Below are 20944 nucleotides of genomic sequence, written 5' to 3'. Positions count from 1 at the left end.
ATCAAGATTCATACTGTGTTGTGTGGGTGTCCTATACTCATCTGACATGTTCTCAGACAGTTGCATTTTCTTTTACAGACATAATAACATGGTATTTATTTCTTTGAGACAGGACATCTGAAAGAAGAAGCTAAAATATATACATACCATGGGGAAGAAAATAAGAATAAGCAAACATATGGAATATCTGGACTACAGGATACAAACCCACAGGATGTAGAGCACACATTTTTCTTCACAATAAATGGTAACCAGCTGAATCTACTCTTTTATGTCTTTAGAGCACTTGAACTCCTATAGTCAGAAAACTATTGGAATCTGAAGAGCCATAGACTAAGCTGCTACAATGTAATAATGAAATATTTTCATAAGTGTATCTTTTATGCTTGGCAAAAAAAACCAGAAAACACTTCTCTGTAGTACAAACATGTGTTTCCTTCTGACTGTTACAGTCCCACAAACTCTGTTCTGTGATTCAGTCTATGTGTTAGAAATTAATTTTCTATTGTTTGCGTGAGAATCTGTGCATTACACCCATCTCAGTAACTCTGTTGCGCCCATAGCAATTTATCTTGTCGAAAGAGAGGAAAAGGCTTCCTATATGGCAACAGCAAAACATACACAACAGTATAAACACAGCATATCAGCAGTAAAGTACGCAAAGCCTGAGGCTGACACAAAGGTTGCACTGATGTTCATGGGCTACTACAGGTTAGACTTAGAGCAATTAGCAGACACACCCAGAGTCATCACAGTTTCTTCTCTTCTAGAAAGAGAGAATTTCCTGTTACTGAACGTTTTTCACTAGTTCCATTCTGCATTGAACTCAGAAATAAACAAGTATTATGACTTTCAAACTAATTTACACTGACTGATCCAAGCAAGAGGTCTAACTATACTAAAAGTAATGAGCAGTTAGCACACACCTCCCAGTTAGATGGCTCTACAAGGGTATTCCAGTGCTTTCCAGGCACAACTGAAATAAGTTGAACAATAAAACAGCAAAATGTCAAAACATTTTCCAGGAGTTCCTCTCACCAAAAAGAAAAATCAGAACTGAATGTCTATTAGAGCCATCATAAATATATCTGCTAAAGATATGTGGAGCAAAAATATGCAACTTCCAATCTTCATAAAGTCACTGCCATGGTCTTCACTCACATCCCTCCTAAGAACTGGATCCTGCCATTAGAGCACTAGTAGACAATAAATTTTTGCTAGCAGTCAGAGCAAGATTTTCCTGTGACTTCTGGTTATTTTGCTAAAAATGTTGGTTCCATCCTTACCTCATTCTGCCCAGCTCCTCTGCCATGTCACTTCTGCTTGTATTTTTTGTTCGCAAGCTCTTTGTAGCAAGGGCTGTCTTTTAGTTACGTTTGCTAACAATCCTTGGCTCAATGGAGCAATAAGGAACACTGCACTGTAAAATGATAATAAAATACCCTTTCCTTATGGAAGAAATTAAATAAACAGTTCTGTTCTTTCTGCAACCCCATTAGAGCACAAATAAACAGAGAATTCTGTACCAAGCTTTAGATATAATGCTCAATTTCTTCAACAGAAACAACAAAACCCACAGAGACTACAGAAAAGATGAATTTCAAATTCTAATAGACACAAATGGACTTTAATATGTCTCTCCAAAGATCTGCCGACTAGCAAAAATCACAGGGGAGAAGATTAGAGTGATAATAGCAAGTCACAGTCATTCGTGTATCTGATATGCTTTTAAACTGAATAACAAATCTAAAACAAACAAACAACACATATTCAGAGATGCAGGAATTACTTTTTTCCTGCTTTTGTTGTCTGCTTAAAAATTCTTATCTATCCTGTTTTTCTTTCCCATTTGAGGACAGCTTTTTTAACATCATCCAGACAAACAGAGTTTATAACAAAGACTTAGGACATGCAATAGATCAGGACTTGGCTTGTGTCCTGGGTTCAGCTGGGATAGAGTTAATTTTTTTTACAGGAACCTGGGAGGTGGGGGGCATAGCCGGGGCAGCTGACCTGAACTGGCCAAGGAGCTATTCCATACCATGTGACATCATGCTCAGTATATAAAGGGGGAGCGGGCCGGGGGGTGGGCTCTTCTTTTGGGTGGGGGAAGTGGCAGAGCGTCGGGTCCCGGGTGGTGAGCAGTTGCACTGTGCATCACTCTTTTTGTATACTTTTTCATTAGTACCGTTGTTGTTGTTGCAATTTCTTTGTGCTGTTCCAGTAAACTGCCTTTATCTCAACCCTCGAGGTTCCAGGTTTGTTTTTTTTTTTTTCTCTCCTCCGTCTTCCCCCCATCCCACCGGAGGGGGGCGGGAGGAGTGAGCGAGCGGCCGCGTGGTCCTTTGTTACCGGCTGGGCTGAAACCACGACAGCTTGGGACAACCAATTACCAAGAGGAAAAAATACCTAGAGATACACAGTGAAAACAACAGAATATGACCTATGGCAGTCATTACAACACTTACAGAAGGAAGGTGTCTAAATGGAATACACTGTTCAGTGGGAAAAAATGGAAACAAAACCTAATATTTTTGTGGCAAACTTGCTTGAGCAAATCCGAGCAAGCACAGTGTGAGTGCAGAAGTGGAGACGGAAGGACATGCAGACATCTCTGAGCTGCACAAAGGCTTTGGGGGTAAGTCAGATCTTGTAGGAGGCTCTTGGGTGTAAAGGAACACTTGGATGATGACTTCTATGAATATTAGGACACAGGTTCTGATCCATGACTTCATCCCACAAATGGCATCCTTACAACTTTATTACTAAAACAACCCCAGATTATTTCAGTACTTTATCTTCTTTTATACCCTGCTTACATCACTTTTCATCATAGTTTGAATAGGAAACTTCAATCTCATTTTTCCTAAGATATTGGTGGCAATCACTGGAAGGAGCAAATATTGGGATACCAGGAGAGAATTCACTTGATAAGGTTTCAGTTCTATGCCATGCATATACCTGATGGACATCTGAAAACAGATAAAGAAATTCTTTAACATTTCTCTGAAATCTTGAGTGCTCAACCCTCAGAGGCTGTTCTGTTAATTCTGAATGATCAGCCTTCCAAGCCATGAAAAGTAACACCTAATGGTTTAATAATCTAAGTGATCCTGTAAAGCCCATTCACTGTATAATTAATAATATCTTTGTTAACACCACGTATTGGTTTTGTGTGGCAAGGTTTTGGTAGCAGGGTGGCTACAGGGGTGACTTCTTTGAGAAGACGCCAGAAGCTTCCCCCATGTCCAACAGAGCCAATGCCAGCCGGCTCCAAGACAGACTCGCTGCTGGCCAAGGCCGAGCCCATCAGCAGCGGTGGTAGCGCCTCTGGGAGAACAGATTTAAGATGGAGAAAAAGTTGCTGCAGAACAGAAACTGCAGCTGGAGAGAGGGGTGAGTAGATGTGAGAGATACAGCCCTGCAGACACTCAGGTCCTTAAAGAAGGAGAGGGAGGAGGTGCTTCAGGCACCAGAGCAGAGATTCCCCTGCAGCCCATGGTGAAGACCATGGTGAGGCAGGCTGTCCCCCTGCAGCCCATGGAGGTCCAAGGCGGAGCAAATATCCACCTGCAGCCCATGGAGGACCCCATGCTGGAGCAGGTGGATGCCTGAAGGAGGCTGTGACCCCATGGGAAGCCTGCGCTGGAGCAGGCTCTTGGCAGGACCTGCAGACCCGTGAAGAGAGGAGCCCATGCTGGAGCTGGTTTTCTGTCAGGACTTGTGACCCCGTGGGAGACCCACGCTGGAGCAGTCTGTGCCTGAAGGACTGCAGCCTGAGGAAGGGACCCACACTGGAGCAGGGGAAGAGTGTGAGGAGGAAGGAGCAGCAAAGACAATGTGTGGTGAACTGACCACACGCCCCATTCCCTGTCCCCCTGTGCCGCTGGCAGGGAGGAAGTAGAGAATTTGGGAGTGAAGGTGTGCTTGGGAAGAAGAGATGGGTGGGGGAAAGCGTTTTAAGATTTGGTTTTATTTCTCATTACCCTACTCTGATTCGATTGGCAATAAATTAAGTTAATTTCCCCAAGTTGTCTGTTTTGCCTGTGATGGTAATCGGTGAGTGATCTCTCCCTGTCCTTATCTCAGCCCACAAGCCTTTTATTATATTTTCTTTCCCCTGTCCTGCTGAGTGGGGGAAGTGATAGAGTGGCTTTGGTGGGCACCTGGCATCCAGCCAGGGTCAAGCCACCACGGTCCTTTTTGGCGCCCAATGTGGGGCATGAGGAGTTTGAGATAAGCCTCAACCCACTACACACCACTTATTGCAGATAACTATCACAGTGTCCAGTGATTTCAGTTTTTTAGGAAATTAAAGGACTCTCAGACTATGATGTGTTTTCCTTTGATTGTGAATGACAAACAATGCACAAATAACAGTATTTATTTGCCAATTTGTTCTTGTGTTCTGAGTCACCTAGAACCCTTCATGATTAAGCTACTGTTTAATGCATTTATTCTGGCTGGTTTGCTATGAATTCAAAAACTGAATTTACCAAATTCTTTATGCAGCAATCAACAACAAATGAAACAAAATAAACAATGCCTGCTTCTCATGTAGAAACTGCATAAAGTAGTGAAATTAGACCAAATAAATTACTGCACCTTCCTTGTGAAATAATTACAATCTCAACAGCTAAGTTTTTTCTAGTCATCAATATTTTACAGATACTGAGCTTGTTTCTCTGTTGCTGTGCAATATAAGCTGTTTACAAAAGATGCACATTTCGAGGAACAACTTTTTTACATCAGTCCTTTTCAGTTAAGACATATCTAATTCTAAGCGTTTACACTTCCTGTATCTTTGTTTAGACTGTTCATCTGAAAGAAGGAGCTGAACAAGAAAGAAAACTTTTTTTAAAAAAAAATCTGTTTTCAACTATTGGTATCCTGGAGCTATTTCTCTGCCTTTCTTGCAGGGACAATAAAACACTGTATAATAATTTGTATTGCCAACAAGAACAGGAGTGGTTTTAAGAATCAGTTTCCACAGAGCAGAGGTGCAAATGACTACACAAGACACAGGCAATGGAAAACCAGGTCCTATTGCATTTAGATTGTTCTCCTGGAAGTTATAGAAATGTTAACAGAGAGAAGCAGGAGCCAGTCCTGTGTCTGTACAGGGGGGTCCGTACATAGTGAATGGTGTGTTTTCATTTTAGACAACTTTCAGGTCTCCCTGTAAACTCTACCAAACATATGGTCTGGTGCATAGTACAAGTAAGTCAGTGGAAAGTTTCCCATCTATGTGAAGAGTCTTCAAATAAAACCTTTAGGTACTTATTTGTCAACAAAAATAAAGGGGAAAAAAAAGAAGGCACAGGGTAAGAGGACACAGAGCTAAATTTTAGTGTGGAGTAAGTCTGCTTCACTCTCTGCTTGAGGAAGAGCCACTGAAAAAAAAATCAGATGTCTTTTTTATACATTAAAATACTTGCATGTCAATACTAGTAAATTCCAGGAATATTTGTGGGGTTTATATTTCAGTGAAACTGGAAGCAAAACCAAACTGGCTTCCTTTACTTCTTTCTCCATTTTAAAAAATTGCAAAAGTCTTCTTTCCCTTCTGACTCCTAAAAAAATTAAACTTTTACTTTCCAAAAGGAGGACTTCTGTATGGCAAAAGTATGTGTAGGAAAAATCTTTCAAGAGACTTTGTTTCTTGTAAATTATTGTTACAATTACTTTTGCATATGATTGCAAAAAAAAAAAAAAAATGACAAGGACAGACATGAGGCCCTAAAAATGTTGTCCTTGGTTTAATTCCAGTACTGAGCACACCTGTGTACTTGAGTGCATAAGCATGCACATACATATATGTATTTCTTTCTCCTTTCTGCAAAGCGCTGTGGATCGAGAATATCAGGGAAAGCTTTTATCCACAGTCTGGCATGCTTCTGCACATAACTATGGTCTCTGTAAATGTACTTAATAAAAATACATAATGTGAATGTATGTGTACTAAAAGTATAGACAGAATACAGTAGCTTGGACAAATATAATGTAGTGTTCATAAGCAGCATTTTGGTTCCCTGTCATATGCCCACAGCAAATGACAGTAGGGAACAGAAAATGCAATACAAGGGCAGCTCTCCAGTTGAGAGATACCATTGCTAGACAACTCAAAGTATTCTCTCACCTAACCCTTGTAATGTCAAACCTAATGCATTCTGATTCCTTTCAGCTTCCTGCAATCTACTGGGAAGAACTTTATTCCAGTTTTATACAATGATGAGAATTTCCTTGCTAGTATTTATAGTATACACAGGAACCTCAGGTCATTGTGAATCACTCAAGATTTCTTTTTTTTTCTTTACTCCTAAAGAAATATGAGCTGCATCATCCAGCACAGACCACATATGAAAGTAGTTCAACAATCTTGCTAAGTGGCTGCTGGACAATATGCTGCATCACGTGGTAAAGGATAAAAAATAGGAGTGTGTCAAAGAATAAAGGATAGAACAGCAAGTTCTCAAATTAAAGGCTGATTTTACAGAACTCAAGAGAGATGGGAGGGTTCTTAACCCCTTATATTCAATTTCAGTGGTAGATAATGCTCTGGTGTCATACAAGTCATTCACTTGTATGGCCTCAGCATTGGAGCCATCAAAGCTGCCGCTGTGCCTCGTGGAATTCCTGCCTGCCCTCCCTGACTCCCCAACAGAAACACTGTGGGCTCTGCTGCATGCAAGTCTTACCATGAGACTTTGTCCTCACCACTGAACCTTCAGGATAACATAAAGCAGCCTATAGTGCAGTAATGTACTCTAATGTACTGTACTATACAGTACTATAAAACTTTGCTATGAGGATTGACAATAGGAAAAAAACAGTCATAATCAAAAAAGTTTATTGGTGGTAAGGTTTCTGCTGTCTAAAATATGTCGTTCTTCCAGGATTAGGGTCATTTATCTCTCTTAAGTGGTGGTCCCCTCAAGTTTTAGAGACAGACTGGTGTCGTGGTTTAACCCCAGCCAGCAACTAAGCACCACACAGCTGCTCACTCACGCCCCCTCTAGTGGGATCAGGGAGAGAATCAGAAGAGTAACTGAGAAAACTCCTGGGTTGAGATAAGGACAGCTTAACAGGTAAAGCAAAAGCCATGTGTGCAAGCAAAGCAAAATAAGGAATTAATTCACTACTTCCCATTGGCAAGCAGGTGTTCAGCCATCTCCATGAAGCAGGGCTCCATCACACATAATAGTTACCTGGGAGGAAGAACAGTTACTTGCCATCACTCCTAATGTCCTGTGTCGTGTGTCCCCCCCTTCCTCCTTCTTTCCCCAGCTTTATATGCTGAGCATGACATCATACGGTCTGGAATATCCCTTTGGTCAGTTGGGGTCAGATGTCCCATCTGTGTCCTCTCCCAGGTTCTTGTGCCCCCCCAGCCTCCTCACTGGTGGAGCGGGGTGAGAAGCAGAAAAGACCTTGACTCTGTGTAAGCCCTGCTCAGCAATAGCTAAAACATCCCTATGTTATCAACACTGTTTTCAGCACAAATCCAAAACATTGCTCCATACTAGCTACTATGAAGAAAATTAACTCTATCCCAGACAAAATCAGTACACCTGGCAAGAATTGCAGGAAATCATAATATTTTATATTAACCAATATAGTTGGAAAGAAAGAGAAAAAAAGACTTGGTATTGGTGCATGAACCCATCTTCAGGTGTGCATAGGCAAAAGTGATCTCTAAAAGGATGTCTTACGTCGTTCCATATTGGGGATATTATTAAGGGAAGGGAGAAGGTGGTGTTTTGTATGACTATACAACATGTTAACATAGCACCTGCATTAATAAACTAGGGTGAAAGTGGATAGCAGACATACCTGTTGCGCAGACCACAGACATAACCAGCCAATGTAACACGAATGTGCGTGGGGGGGAATTAATGGTAATGAGATGAAATGCAATGCAGAATAAGAATACAACTCGTGGTCAAATGTACCTTGTCTTAAATTAACATGATATTCCTGTTTGATGAAGAATTATTTGATTAGAGGGAGTTGACTAGAGAAGTTACTTGCTCTGGAACCAAAATTAGCTTCAATAATAACTTCAGTACAGAGAGGAGACTTCTAACTTTTGCTGATGACATAGTACTAGAAGATTTCATCAGTATGGGAGATGACTGGGTGTTCGACCAATACACTCACTTTCAAGTCACCTGTTATGGATGCACGACTAACCAAATCCAACAGGTGTTAAGATTCAGATTTATTCTTCAGCAAAAGTTAGTTAGAAGTCTGGTAACGTTTTATAAAACCACAGGCTCAAAGATGTAAAGAAAATTAATACTACATGGCCGACTTAGGAATCCCCAAGATTTAAAGTGATGGCTCAAAAGGCACATATCACTCACCTAAAAGCTGAGAGCTCTCTCCCTTGATGAGTTACCTTGGGCAGTGCCCTGGCCCGAGGGGGAGTCCCTGATGGCAGACCGGCTGCTCCGAGGACGACTGCCCACACGTCCTCTGGCGGGACCCCATTTATGCCCCTGTCGAATCTGACAGGTGGTCATTTAATCCCAGTTGGCCAGGAGGGCCATCTCAGTGTACCTAGCACATCTCGATTGGCCAGGTCAAATTTCAACCTGCAGCCTCCAGGGTTTAGTTTTGGGTTTTTTTTCCTTCCCCTTCTCCCTGCCTGGAGAAGTTTCATCTCCTGCTGGTGCAATTTGGGGGGGGGGGGGGGGGTGCCACATCACCCTGAATGCAGGAGTAACAGCAACTGTACTTTGTAATATGCTTGTACAAAGTGATGCACACTGCAATTAATTAGAAAAGTTTCTGTTACCTGTATCAACTGAAAAAAAATGGATGTTTCTGTGAGTTTTCATGACTCACAGAATGCAGTCATGAGAAAAGTAAATGAAATTTTAGGACATATCAAATGAAGTGTCAGGATAATACTGGAAAGTGTTTGTGCAATGGTAGAAAGAATTGATGACATATATCTGAAATTTGTAATACTGGCCATCAGTGAATGTTATTTCACACTGGAGTCTGAAGGTGATGAGAAGGGCCTGCTCAGGGAAGTAGAAAACTGTGAAGCAAGTAGGAACTAGGTGATTAAGACAGCTTCTGCTGGAATTATCCCTTACGAGTCACCTAGGCAAGACTACAACAGTCAGATTAGCTGGTGGAAATAATATGACAAGGCATCATTCATGCTTTCCATACATGCTTCATGCATTCATCCCTTCCTATGGGCTGTAATCTCTGCCAAGACCAAATCTTGCAGGATCATTTACCACAGTCTATTTAGCCACAGAACTGCAGAAGTTATGGCCAAAGCAAGTAAGAGCGAACAAGAGTCACTCAAAAAACCATTTCTCTGTTGCACCGTAACAACACATAAAATTGAGTTTGCTCGCTTTCAGCTTCTAGGCAGAGACAACAAAAGTGAAGAATCAGGATCCATATGAGGTTTACACATATGTGTTCTTCCTGTCTGTCAGTGCTATCAAAGGAATAGCTTTCTTATTAGTTCCCTTAGTCATATCTGACATTCTCTGAAGACTTACCACCTTCCTTAAGATACACCTGATACTTTTTAAACTGAGTAACAGGGTCTGTTTTGATTTCTCACAAGTTCTGTCACACATATAAGAGGGTGGATTTCACAAGCAGACCAGAGAAGGCTGACACAGGAATTGCTAAAGGAAAAGACCTAAATCTCACATATCATTGAAAATCACAGTGCAAGCCTTCATAATAAGTTTTATATTTCATGGATTACATGGATTGCTCCCTGTTTCTGAACCCTGAGCTGAATAGCAAATACTCAAATGTTCTTCTGCTCTGAAAGAAACCCTTTCCTCAGCTCCTTCTGATTACATTTATTCCTACACATACAAATTTAAAATCATAATGGTTTCTTTCATTTCTGCTCTGAATACATTTTTATGTCTATTAGTATCATACAGTCCCTTTATTTCTGAGAGAGAGAGCACAAATGTAGTGGGTCTGACCTGTTGTCAACAGAACTGCTCATGGGGATTCCATGGTGGAGACAATTCTGTCCCCAGTTACTTCTGTGCACCTCATTAAGTGAAGAAACAGTAAAGTCAATGAAGTCGTCTATGTATACCTGAGAAGACTATATGATCTATTACCAGAAACAAAACATGTGCCAGAAATAGTGTAGCTTGCTGTTTCAGCAAGAAATACTCTTCAAGCAAACTCAAATTGTAGTTGTTTAGGAAAAAGCTTCTGGGGTTATTATCTTTACAGATTCATTAAAGAATTATGTTTGAGCACGGATGGAAAGAACAGATTTGGAAAAAACAAGGTAGTACATTTTTGTTTACCCCAATATACTAAGCACTAGCAGCCAATGCACTCAGCTATCTAAAGAACTACAAGATGAACATTAAATGTTATCTATATCTTTTTCAGTGTGCCTTTTAATGGGGAATTTCACACACATATTTTTCTGTACCTACTGTTGTCATTTCCTAAGCAATTTTTCTTTCATTCTGTGTGAGGGAGTGCAGTGAGTAAGTTTGGGGGGAAAAAAGACTAAGCAAACAAGCTACTCACAGAAATCTCAAAAATGAGCTCTAAAGTAGACCTCGAATTTGCAGAGGATTGGCTCTGACATCTTCACCAGCCTCAGTGCAAAGCTGTTCAGAAAACAGCAAGATGATCAGAAAATTCACAAGGTGTACCACTCTGCTGGAGCACCTCTGGGAATGAGCACTGCCCCAGCTGAAGTCTGAGAGACACCTCAATCAGCTAGTTGACTTGTATTTAGGCTACACAGACTTCCTAAGCTATCAAGTGTCTTTTAGTTAAAATGTGTGCTTTACAACAATGTGTCCTGGTTTCAGCTGGGATAGAGTTAATTTTCTTCCTAGTAGCTGGTATAGTGCTGTGTTTTGGATTTAGGATGAGAATAATGTTGATAACACACTGATGTTTTAGTTGTTGCTGAGCAGTTCTTACACTAAGTCAAGAACTTTTCAGCCTCTCATGCCATCCTGCCAGCAAGTGGGCTGGAGGGGCACAAGTTGGGAGGGGACACAACTGGGACAGCTGACCCAAACTGGCCAAAGGGGTATTCCATACCATGTGATGTCATGCTCAGCATATAAACTAGGTGGAAACCTGGCCAGGGGACTGCTGCTCAGGAACAGGCTGGGCATCAGTCAGTTGGTGGTAGAGCAATTGTTTTTCTTTTGCATCACTTGTTTTTCATGGGGTTTATTTTTCTATTTTGTTATTTTCCTTTTCATCATCATCATCATCATCATTATTGTTATTATTATTATTATTAAATTCTTAAACTATTCTTATCTCAACCCACAAGTTTTCTTACTTTTACCCTTCCAATTCTTACTCTATCCAACCGGGGTGGGGGGAGTGAGTGAGCAGCTGTGTGGTGCAGCAAAGCTGGCTGAGGTTAAACCATGACACCATGATAATAACATTCTATTCCGTGAAACCCACCTCTGCTGTGCTCGTTACATTCAATACGAATAATTATACCTTGAGGCTCTGTGCTTCTGCGGTGTCAAAGGTGCTTAATGATTTTATAGCTGGAAGGATTTCATGAGGGTTAAGGTCGGTGCAATTGTCTTTTCACTGTGGAAGTTCCACAGGAGTTTTAGATCCTGTTGTAACTTCCGGAAAAGTGTGAGCTTTGAAGATCCAGTTGTTCATGAGAAGTGGGGTTGAGCACAGCCCTGGTATTGCCCAGAGTATGGGAAATACCCACCTTCCTCTGCAAGGAGGAGATGCTCTGAGAAGGTACAAAAGCAAAAATGAAAGCATCCTTGCAATCCATCCCCATTAAAAGGAAGCACACATTTCTTCTTAATGCAACCTTGTCTCTCAGAGCCCCCTTTCCAGGCCCAGCTAATGATGATTGGGACCCACTGTATTGATCCAGCTGGGCTTACTGTAGCTACATACTGACAACCTGTCTTTTATTTTCTTCCGTTCAGCTAGCTCTTCCCACACACACTTTTAGTTTCTCAGGCAGAACCAATATGTGCAAGGTCACTTCTTTCCTCATATTTTCCCTGCATGACTGGGAATAGCACAATCTATGTGCTACTTTCCCTGACCAGTATTTTCAACAGGCTCACAGTTACACTTTTTAATGGCTCAGCTCATTCACTGTTGTCGCTGTGTGTCAGCAGTTGTCTCATTTATGATTTACAGGCTCTGCTCTCACATGTGGTCCATTATTTATATATAGTTAGAGGGTGCACGTGTGTATAAGGTGTGTGTGTGAACATATACAGTGGGTGTATATAAATGGAAATATATGTACATGTAAGGGAATGTATGTACACAAACACAGCATATAAAATCTCAGATCCACACTGAAGGCAGCATTTTCTCAAAAGAACTTAGTGGGAGAGTAGGGTGAGGAAAGGAGCCTTCCTTCTCATGACAGAAACAGGACAGCTGTGACTGTGACCAGCTGCAATGCATGACACAAACAGTCCTTGTTTCCCTCAAATTTCTGTCTCTGTGAGGAGCAAGCACTGGAAGAATCATTATAGCTTGTTGCAGGACATAGTATTTACAAGATACCTATTTTTTGTGGCACTGATCAGTGCCAATCTGGTCAGTGACATTCAAGGGTGACATTACCCAAGCCAGTATAATTCTTATTTAATTGGCAAATGCAAATCAACTTGAGTGTTTTTCTTCCCTTTACTTCCCAGCTGAGGTGCTGTCTTGCAATGCATGTACTTAAACGAGCATAGTCAAGCTTATGGGATGCTCAGTGTTGCCACAATAAAGGACTTGAGAAAGAAACGTCCTGTTTGGGCTGTCCAGCTCTGCAATGGTATTTATTTCCCATTTAGGAACAGGCTGATCCCCCGAGAACTATCGGTGTATGTTCTTCTTCTTTCTCATGTGAAATTATTTCACATTTCAAAGCCTCAAAAAATAGTTGGAAAACAGAATTCTTGTTTTCAAGTCAGATACACAAATAAGTTGTAACTCAGGAGAGTTTCAAAAAGTGGGGTTTCTTCTGTAAAACAGCATATAATTCACAATCAGAACTGACAATTTTTGTGTAATGATGAAGAAAGCTAAATTTCCAGCACCCTAAACCTTCTCAAGAATGGGCAATGCTATATAAAGATTTGTCACTAGGAACTGCTGGGGAAAAGATGGGTAGTTTTGGCCTGACACATCTGTAATCTTGATTCAGAACTTCATTTAAGCATTATCAAATTAAAAGCCATATTGGGAAGCAAGTTGGAAAAGTATTATCCATAAACTCTCTCTGAAAAAACCTATCCTTTCATTCTCAAGAAATCTACCTAAATACCACATTTTTACATCACATAACTTGATACTTTTATTGACCAGAAAGCTGTTGTGTTGGGGAAAGCATGCTGTTTTATTGATTTCCAACAGCATTTCTCCATAACTAAAATCACAGCATGGCTGTGTTTCATTCAATACAATGAAATTTAAGAATTCATCTGTTTGGCAGAATTGAATACGAAACTACTTGAATAATTTTTTTTATTGCATTAGCTGATGTTAGCAGTATTTGTTGGACAGGTTTCATCTTCACATGTAAACAATATTAAAAAAAATTAACTGCAAATAAAATCCAAATTTGTCCACCTATCAGCATAACAGCTGATTCCCCATCATAGGTCTTCCATCATAACTTCAGAAATCCATAGCATAGTGTCTGACTAGTTAGTTTTTTCCTTTATGAGAAAGTAAATATCGCTCCCACTCACAGATGCCAGGCAGTGCTGAGGAACTCGGCGGTACACAAGTTACTCATTAATCACAGTCAAGGTAGTTGCTTTAGAAAAGAAACACCTGAATGAAATGTAGTGGCTTCTGATGCAGAGGAGAGCAAATTATATTTGATGTGACCTTGTATTCTGTGACCCTATTTATTTTTAAGCATGATCTGCTGTACATCGCCTGTGCAGACCTATTTCAAAATTAGTTAATTTCTTGCAGAAAACTCATCAGAAAGAACTTTTCCTGACTCCATAATTCTTTAAAATTAGTTTTTACTCAGACAGCCATAGAATTTTTTAATCTTATTTGTCTTTAAAAATTAGTTTAATCTAATCTGAAGCTATAACTGCTACTTTGTATTAGTACTATTATACAATCATTGACTAGAAGATAAATTTAAGGTTTCCATCTTCCATTAATTGTGCCTTTCTATACCTTATCTTTCCTAAGTTTCTACTAAAACTCCATGGATTTGTATTTTTTCCTTAAAAGACATTATCATTATAACTTTGCTGTAACATTACTTTTCTTTAAATTAGTTACTTGTTACTTTTTACTTCAATTTAAGATAGCTTTAATATATAGGGGACACATTGAAAAGAGGCAGTCTGGAAAGGAAGGGAAATTATGAAATGCCAAGAGAGGTGGGTGCAATAAATAATATTTGATTAAATTTATAATGAAAGTAAATTATAAAAAGAGAAAAAAACTTCTTTGAATGCTTGCCTTTTTATCCTAAAAATGACAGACAAGAACTTTTCAGGTTCTGTAAAGTTGGTCCCAAAAAGTCCCTGCTGTTTTTCCAAAAGGTAAAGAGAATTTATAGGGTTCAAGTGTAGCCTACATTTCAATTTCAGATGTAGTCTTTTGTATGTGATTGATGTTTACTGATATGAGTAAAGCTGACGTTCTCTAGCCCAGTGCTGACTAGAGTACAAAGAGACGTGTTAGAACACTCTGCAAGTCACAAGTGCTATGAAATATTCATCAGACACTTGAAGGGTTGTTTTATTTTTTTCCACATGAAAGTGCTTTGCTTGTTGTAGCTGAATCTCCAGAGCTAGCAAAAAGGTTTTTGCTAAGACTAACTTTTCCTTCTCTAATGTTACTCATTGAAATGAACAAATCATTTGCAGTGTATTAATTGTTAACTCATGACATTTAATAGTGACATAATTTTTGCACACCAACATATTCTTGCATGATTAAGGCACAGTAGATTAGACACCAGATGTCTGATAGAATCATATCTTATTACTAATTAATATTAGATGGGATAAGAGTCATTAAATAGACTCAAAGTCCCATCTTTTACATGCACACCTAACAGTAAAATGTGTATGTCAAATCTTTGTAAACCAGCAGCTAAGTTGGCAGATAAAACTGATAACTCTTTACTTTTCAGGGCTAATAAAACAGACACCACTTTTTTTCTTTTTCTCCAAAATATCAAGTTTTACAATAGAGGCATTGAGCGTAATTACTATTTGCTATTATTTTACTGAAAAATCTGGCAAACCAGTGCAACTGTATGAGCCATGAGATATATATGCAACTGTTTAAAACCACTGTTTTCTTACTTTCCAAAGATTTCTGTAAATAAGTTCATTAGTGAAAAAATCATATAGAATTAAAACTGGCTAAAATCAGTTTCTACTCTGAGTTTAGGATTTGAAGCACACATAGGAATAGTTAGAGGTGATAATGCAACCTACAGAATTTACAGATATTCATTGATCTTCTTCATATTTGTACACAGTGTGCTTGAATTTAGGGGCACAGTGAGCACCGTGATTTTTCCAAGTGAGATACAGATATAAATCAAAATACCTATATGCCTTGTGTTAATATAGACATTTACAAAAGGTATTTTACATAAGCTTAAATAACATTTTGCCAAAATGTAATAAACTGAGTTCAATTTTTATTTGCTGAGAATACAGGCTGTTTCAAGATTTTGCTTTTGATATTTCTTATCCTGTAACATCCAAACCAATAAACACACCTAGGTTAATAGGAAAGTTTGTTGTCCACAGTAAATCTTGTGATGGTTTGTGGCTAAGCTCTGAGAGTTGGATGCTGACTGCAGCATCACACCCTGGACAAGTAGAACCATCTTATTACCCCATTGCTGGAGCAGATTATTTTTGCTAATCTGGGGGTGAGTAAAGTTTGTGGTTCACACCATGGATGACCCCACACATTGCTGGACAAATTTGCACAGGAAACTAGAAATAGGAACTCTATTTCACCTCCTCTACTGTTTCTAAAATGCCAATCATCGGTCCAAATGGACAGCAGATCCCCTATACCTCTCTTTCTGGCTAAGCCATTAGTTGTCCTGAATTTAATAAAATAATAACATTGAGGGAGCTAAAAATATTATGAGGTTTACATGAGAATATTTCAGTCAAAATTACTGTCTTGGACTTTTCTAAAAAGTAAAATTAATCCCAGATTAAAAACAAGGAAAATTAAAGTAACAGTAACAGCTAGAGAAAAAGAAAATATACATGAAAAGTCCTCCAAATCCTGATCAAATATTTAAGCATATGTTGCATGGACTGATTTAACTTCAATGTATAAGAAATGCCCTGTGAACCACACTAAGAAAATGGTCTGAACACACAGAGACAATTCTAAGCTTGCAAGGAATACTTCATTTTTGAAGTCACTGCACCAAAACACCATATCAGGAGCTGAGAATCTGCTCCTTTTAGATTAGTTATTGATGACCAGGACATTCAGAGTCAGACATAGTCTTGTCAGCTAGATTACCAATGAAAACAATAACAAAACTTCAGAATTTTCAAAATCTTAGCTTTTTTTTTCTTTTTTCTGCATCTCACCTAACTACCCCAGTCCTTGAGTGCTAACAAAGTCACTAAAAAGCAAAAACAATACAGCCCATAATGCTGTGCTCACTATCAAATACAAGACAAAGTTATTGTCATCCATTGCAATTAGATTGCCAGAAATATTTCTCCTTTTAAATAAGTATTTCTAAATAAATTATATTACTGTAAATTTTTCTTCTTAGTAGCTGTCTCTTCTTTTTAGGACACACTTTATGACTTCATTTGGCAATAGGCATGCAAAAACATTTTGACCATCTGAATTAAATGTCACTTGAAAAAGTAACATTTGCAAAAGTGAAGATGAAAAAGGAAAAGTTGATTCCTCCAATAATATTGAAGAAAAATCCATCTGAAAGTCTGAATACTGACAAAAAAAATTATTCAGAATCATATCCAAACTTGAATGTCTTTAGTATACATAAGAGACTGGATTTTGTTTCAAGATTTACCAAATGAATATTCTTTTCAAAATTAGTAATCTGCCTATCTCTAAAGTCATGATTATTATGAATTCAGCTGCTATTATTCTAAATAAAATACCCTCTTTCTCACATTATTATTTCAAACACAATAGCCTCCACACACAAAAGAAGTATTAATGTCATTAGTAAAAACATTTCTCTGTCTTTCCAATTTGCTTCCCTTTCTATTTAAGCTTGTCAGGAGATCCAACTAGAATCTGATGATGTGAACACCTGTAATATGCTGACAATGTAATAAGTGAAAGTGATGTTTAGGAAATTATATGATGAAAAGATTTAGGGCTTCATACTTTTTTAAAGAGTTCACTTATATGAGATTTGCCTATGTAGGGAGAAAAATCTAGCTGTGGGAAGCAAATTAAGAGCACACAGTATTCCAAAGAGGTTGCCGCTTGCAGACAAATTCTGCATTCTCCCTCCAATGACTATGTGAAAAGGACAGCTATATGTGTTTGAATGTTTCCACAAACCGGTATGTATGGAAAGGAGAATATTTTTTTCATGTCATTTTGCAATAATTATCTTGTTTATGCCTGTGTTTACCCTATATTTTTCTCATATTTTCTTATTCAAGTTTGGATTTGCATGGAACAATCATGGTAACTCTCCCTGTTTATACACGTAGCATTTCATGATAGCCTTATTTACTGTTGTATGGCTACTGGAGTCCTCTTCTTTCCCATGTCCACATGGTTGGATTTTTAGCATGAGTGAGGGGCAACTGAGTATAAATTACAATGTCTACCAAGTTTGTAAAATATTTTTTTCTATACTGAATCATAGATACTTGTGAACTGAGATGAAGCATTTTCTTGTTATGTCTACTTAAAGAGCAGAAAATGAAGATGACATTTTTGGTCAGAATCTGGCTGAGTACATATTACTGACCACTCACCAAAAAGATATCAGGAGTAATTTGTATTTTAAAGCATAGTCAGACACTTTTATATCATCAGTGCTTCTTTCTGAGTTGCGGTTCCATTATCCATTACCCCTTTCAACAGCTGGAATATACAGTACAGCTGTCGTGGGCCTATTTCCCAGTTTTCTTACACAGCTTAAATTCACAGTTACCCAGAACAACATTAAGTGGGTGAAGCTCCTCTTTTATAATTCAGCTTTTCAAAAGACTTGTGACTGACATAAGCAAACTGCCTTTGCAAAGCATTGCTAAGTATGATAGTACTTTACTTGACAAATAAAGCACAACATCAGCACTACTAAATGCAATGTCCATTACTTTCAATTAACTTTTCTTTAGGACTCCCTGGAGATCCCACCCATGTTCAGTTACGAGTTTTTCTTTATTCTGTATGACTCTGCATGCAGACAGCCCTCCTTCATTTTAAGCTATTGCGCCTCTGTCCCTATTTTTTACAACCTTCCCTTTTTCTGTCACTCTCAGCAAATGGCAGCAGGACTACAATACCAAGGCAGTAGCCTTTCAGCTATCCAGTTCTCCCTATGGGTCAGGTACTGACACTCAAACTTTCACAAATTAGTTTGGTCAATCCAGGTCTCATATGCAGAATTTTTCCCCATAGCTGTTATAAACAGTCTTTCTAGTACGCTTTTGCAGTTCATTGCCCAGGTTCTGTTAACACTTCGTCTTTATTTTTCTGTGTCCTTTTCTGTACCATTGGCAAATTTTACCCAGTCAGATGTATTCAAAGTTTTCCCGTGAAGATCATTCTCTGAAACCACTTCTTTGACCACATCCCTCTCATTGAATCCCCCTCTATTGCCTTTTATAACAACCATAAACTGCTTATCTTTACTTTTAGGCTATTTCCGTTACTCCCAACCTATTCCCTCTCTATCATCTTCACTATTGAGATGTTCAGTCCAACCTGCACATTCCCCTTGCTTGTAATGAACAATAACAAATCACCAGGACCAGATGGTATTCACCCAAGAGCTTTAAAGCAACTCAAGGATGAAATAGCCAAGCTACTAACTGCAACATGTAATCTCTCATTTAAAACTCTGTTGGTGTCATAGGAATAGATGTTGGCCAGCATGATAAAAAATTTTTTGAGAAGTTATAGGGAAGATCTGGAATTACACACCAGGAAGCCTGATGTGCGTATCAGACAGTCCAATGGCAATTATTCTAAAGAATAGTTATAAGCTACATGACTAAGATGTATAGAAGAAACATCAATGTGGCTTCTGCACAGGCAAATAATATCTCACTAATCTATTACAATTTCTTAAAAGAGGCACTGAGCACAGGGACAAGATAGGTCAGCTGGTATTCAAAAGACATTTTATAAACACCTTCACTGATGTCTGTTAAAGAAACTAGGGTACTTTTGGAATAAAAGTAAATATTCTCCTGTATATACATAACAAAATAAAAGATAGAAAAGGAAAAGTAGGAAGCAGCTCACTAGTGCAATCCCACAAGAGTCTGTATTGCTCAGCATGTTTGCAAATGATCTGGAAAAGACAGCAATGATACTGTGCTTTCCAGGCTGGTAAGGATAAGGGCTACTTACTAAGAGCTGGATGAAAGCCTGGGTAATGGTATAAAATGGCAAATGAAATTCAGATCAGATAAATGTGAAGTAATGTGTACAGGAGAAAAAGTCCAAATCTTATGAAACAGGTTTGGAATTAGATTATTAGTGCTGAGAAGAAAAGTCTTGAATTTATAAAAGCTGGGTTTTGAAAATGTTGACTAAATACTTAGTAGTCATTAAAAGGCCAACTAGAATTCTAGGAGTCAGTCATTAAGAAAATGCACAGAGAACAAAGGAAAAACATCTTTATGCCTCTCTGTAAATCTCTGTCATGCTAGTAACTCTGAGTGCTATCCATAGCTCTAGCTTCCCCATATTGAAAGAGGTATGGTAGAACTGGAAAAGTGGTACAGAAAAGTAACAAAGGCAGTCAAAGTTACACACAAAGTGTTTTTTGTATAAGGACCCTTCAGCTATGGAAGACAACTGCAAAACCTGGAAAGGCCTGATAGGGAATGTCTCTTCCAGTACAAGAATTAGGCACAATAAATGATATCAGCATGTTCAAAGCTAACTCAAGGAGGTACTTCTTCGAGTAGCTAAGCTGTGCAAAAATTGTGAGGGTTCAAAATATTCACGTGTTCAGTCATTAAGTAAGTTCAAGGAAGAGAAATCGTTCAAGGAATACCCAGATAAGATCTCTCTTGGAAAATTCCTTGCCAGAGTCTGGGAGAGTACTCATAGGAAGTCAAAACTGTGCATTTGCTCTGTTCTTATAGATATTAACAAAAAAGACAGGATAGTGGGCTCAGTATGGTCATTCCTGAATTATTAAGTGTTCAGGAAAGTCATTTTTCCATCCTCCTATTCCTCACCCTGAGGAGGACTTGCCCATGAACACAGATAAGGCCATCTCAGGATCTTTCCCTGAATCTGTGCTTTTCCACAAGTCCTACAAAAGAACTTGACAGGCAAGCATAGAGTTTATGTGCTGACCTTTGCCAATTATGATGACCTGTTTCTTTGTCTTTTACTAACTTGTCTGTCTTGTCTTATGCTTAGATTGTGAGCCCTGTTAAGTAGCAGCATCTTCTGATCTGTGCGTGTTCCTCACCAAGCAACAAGGGATACTGGTTTCTGACTAGGGATTCTAGAGGTATGAAAATTGTGGTAATTGATGTGACGACGAATATCAGAAATGGATTTTTAAATGTGTAATGTAGTTTAATTTCAGATTTGCAGCTGTGTGGGATTTGTGGTTTCAAAACATGTAAGATCCATTGAACTGGGGGTGAGAAGAAGCTGAGCAGCTTCCTTCATGATGAACATGCATTAGCATAATAGAAGTTCCTTAAGGAACTTCTATTAAAGAAAAGGCACCAAATCTTTCTTCAAT

The sequence above is a fragment of the Haliaeetus leucocephalus genome, unplaced genomic scaffold (assembly GCF_000737465.1).
Source record: "Haliaeetus leucocephalus isolate CR32 unplaced genomic scaffold, Haliaeetus_leucocephalus-4.0 Scaffold251, whole genome shotgun sequence".
Taxonomy (NCBI): Eukaryota; Metazoa; Chordata; class Aves; order Accipitriformes; family Accipitridae; genus Haliaeetus; species Haliaeetus leucocephalus.
Note: the sequence above shows the minus strand (reverse complement) of the source record.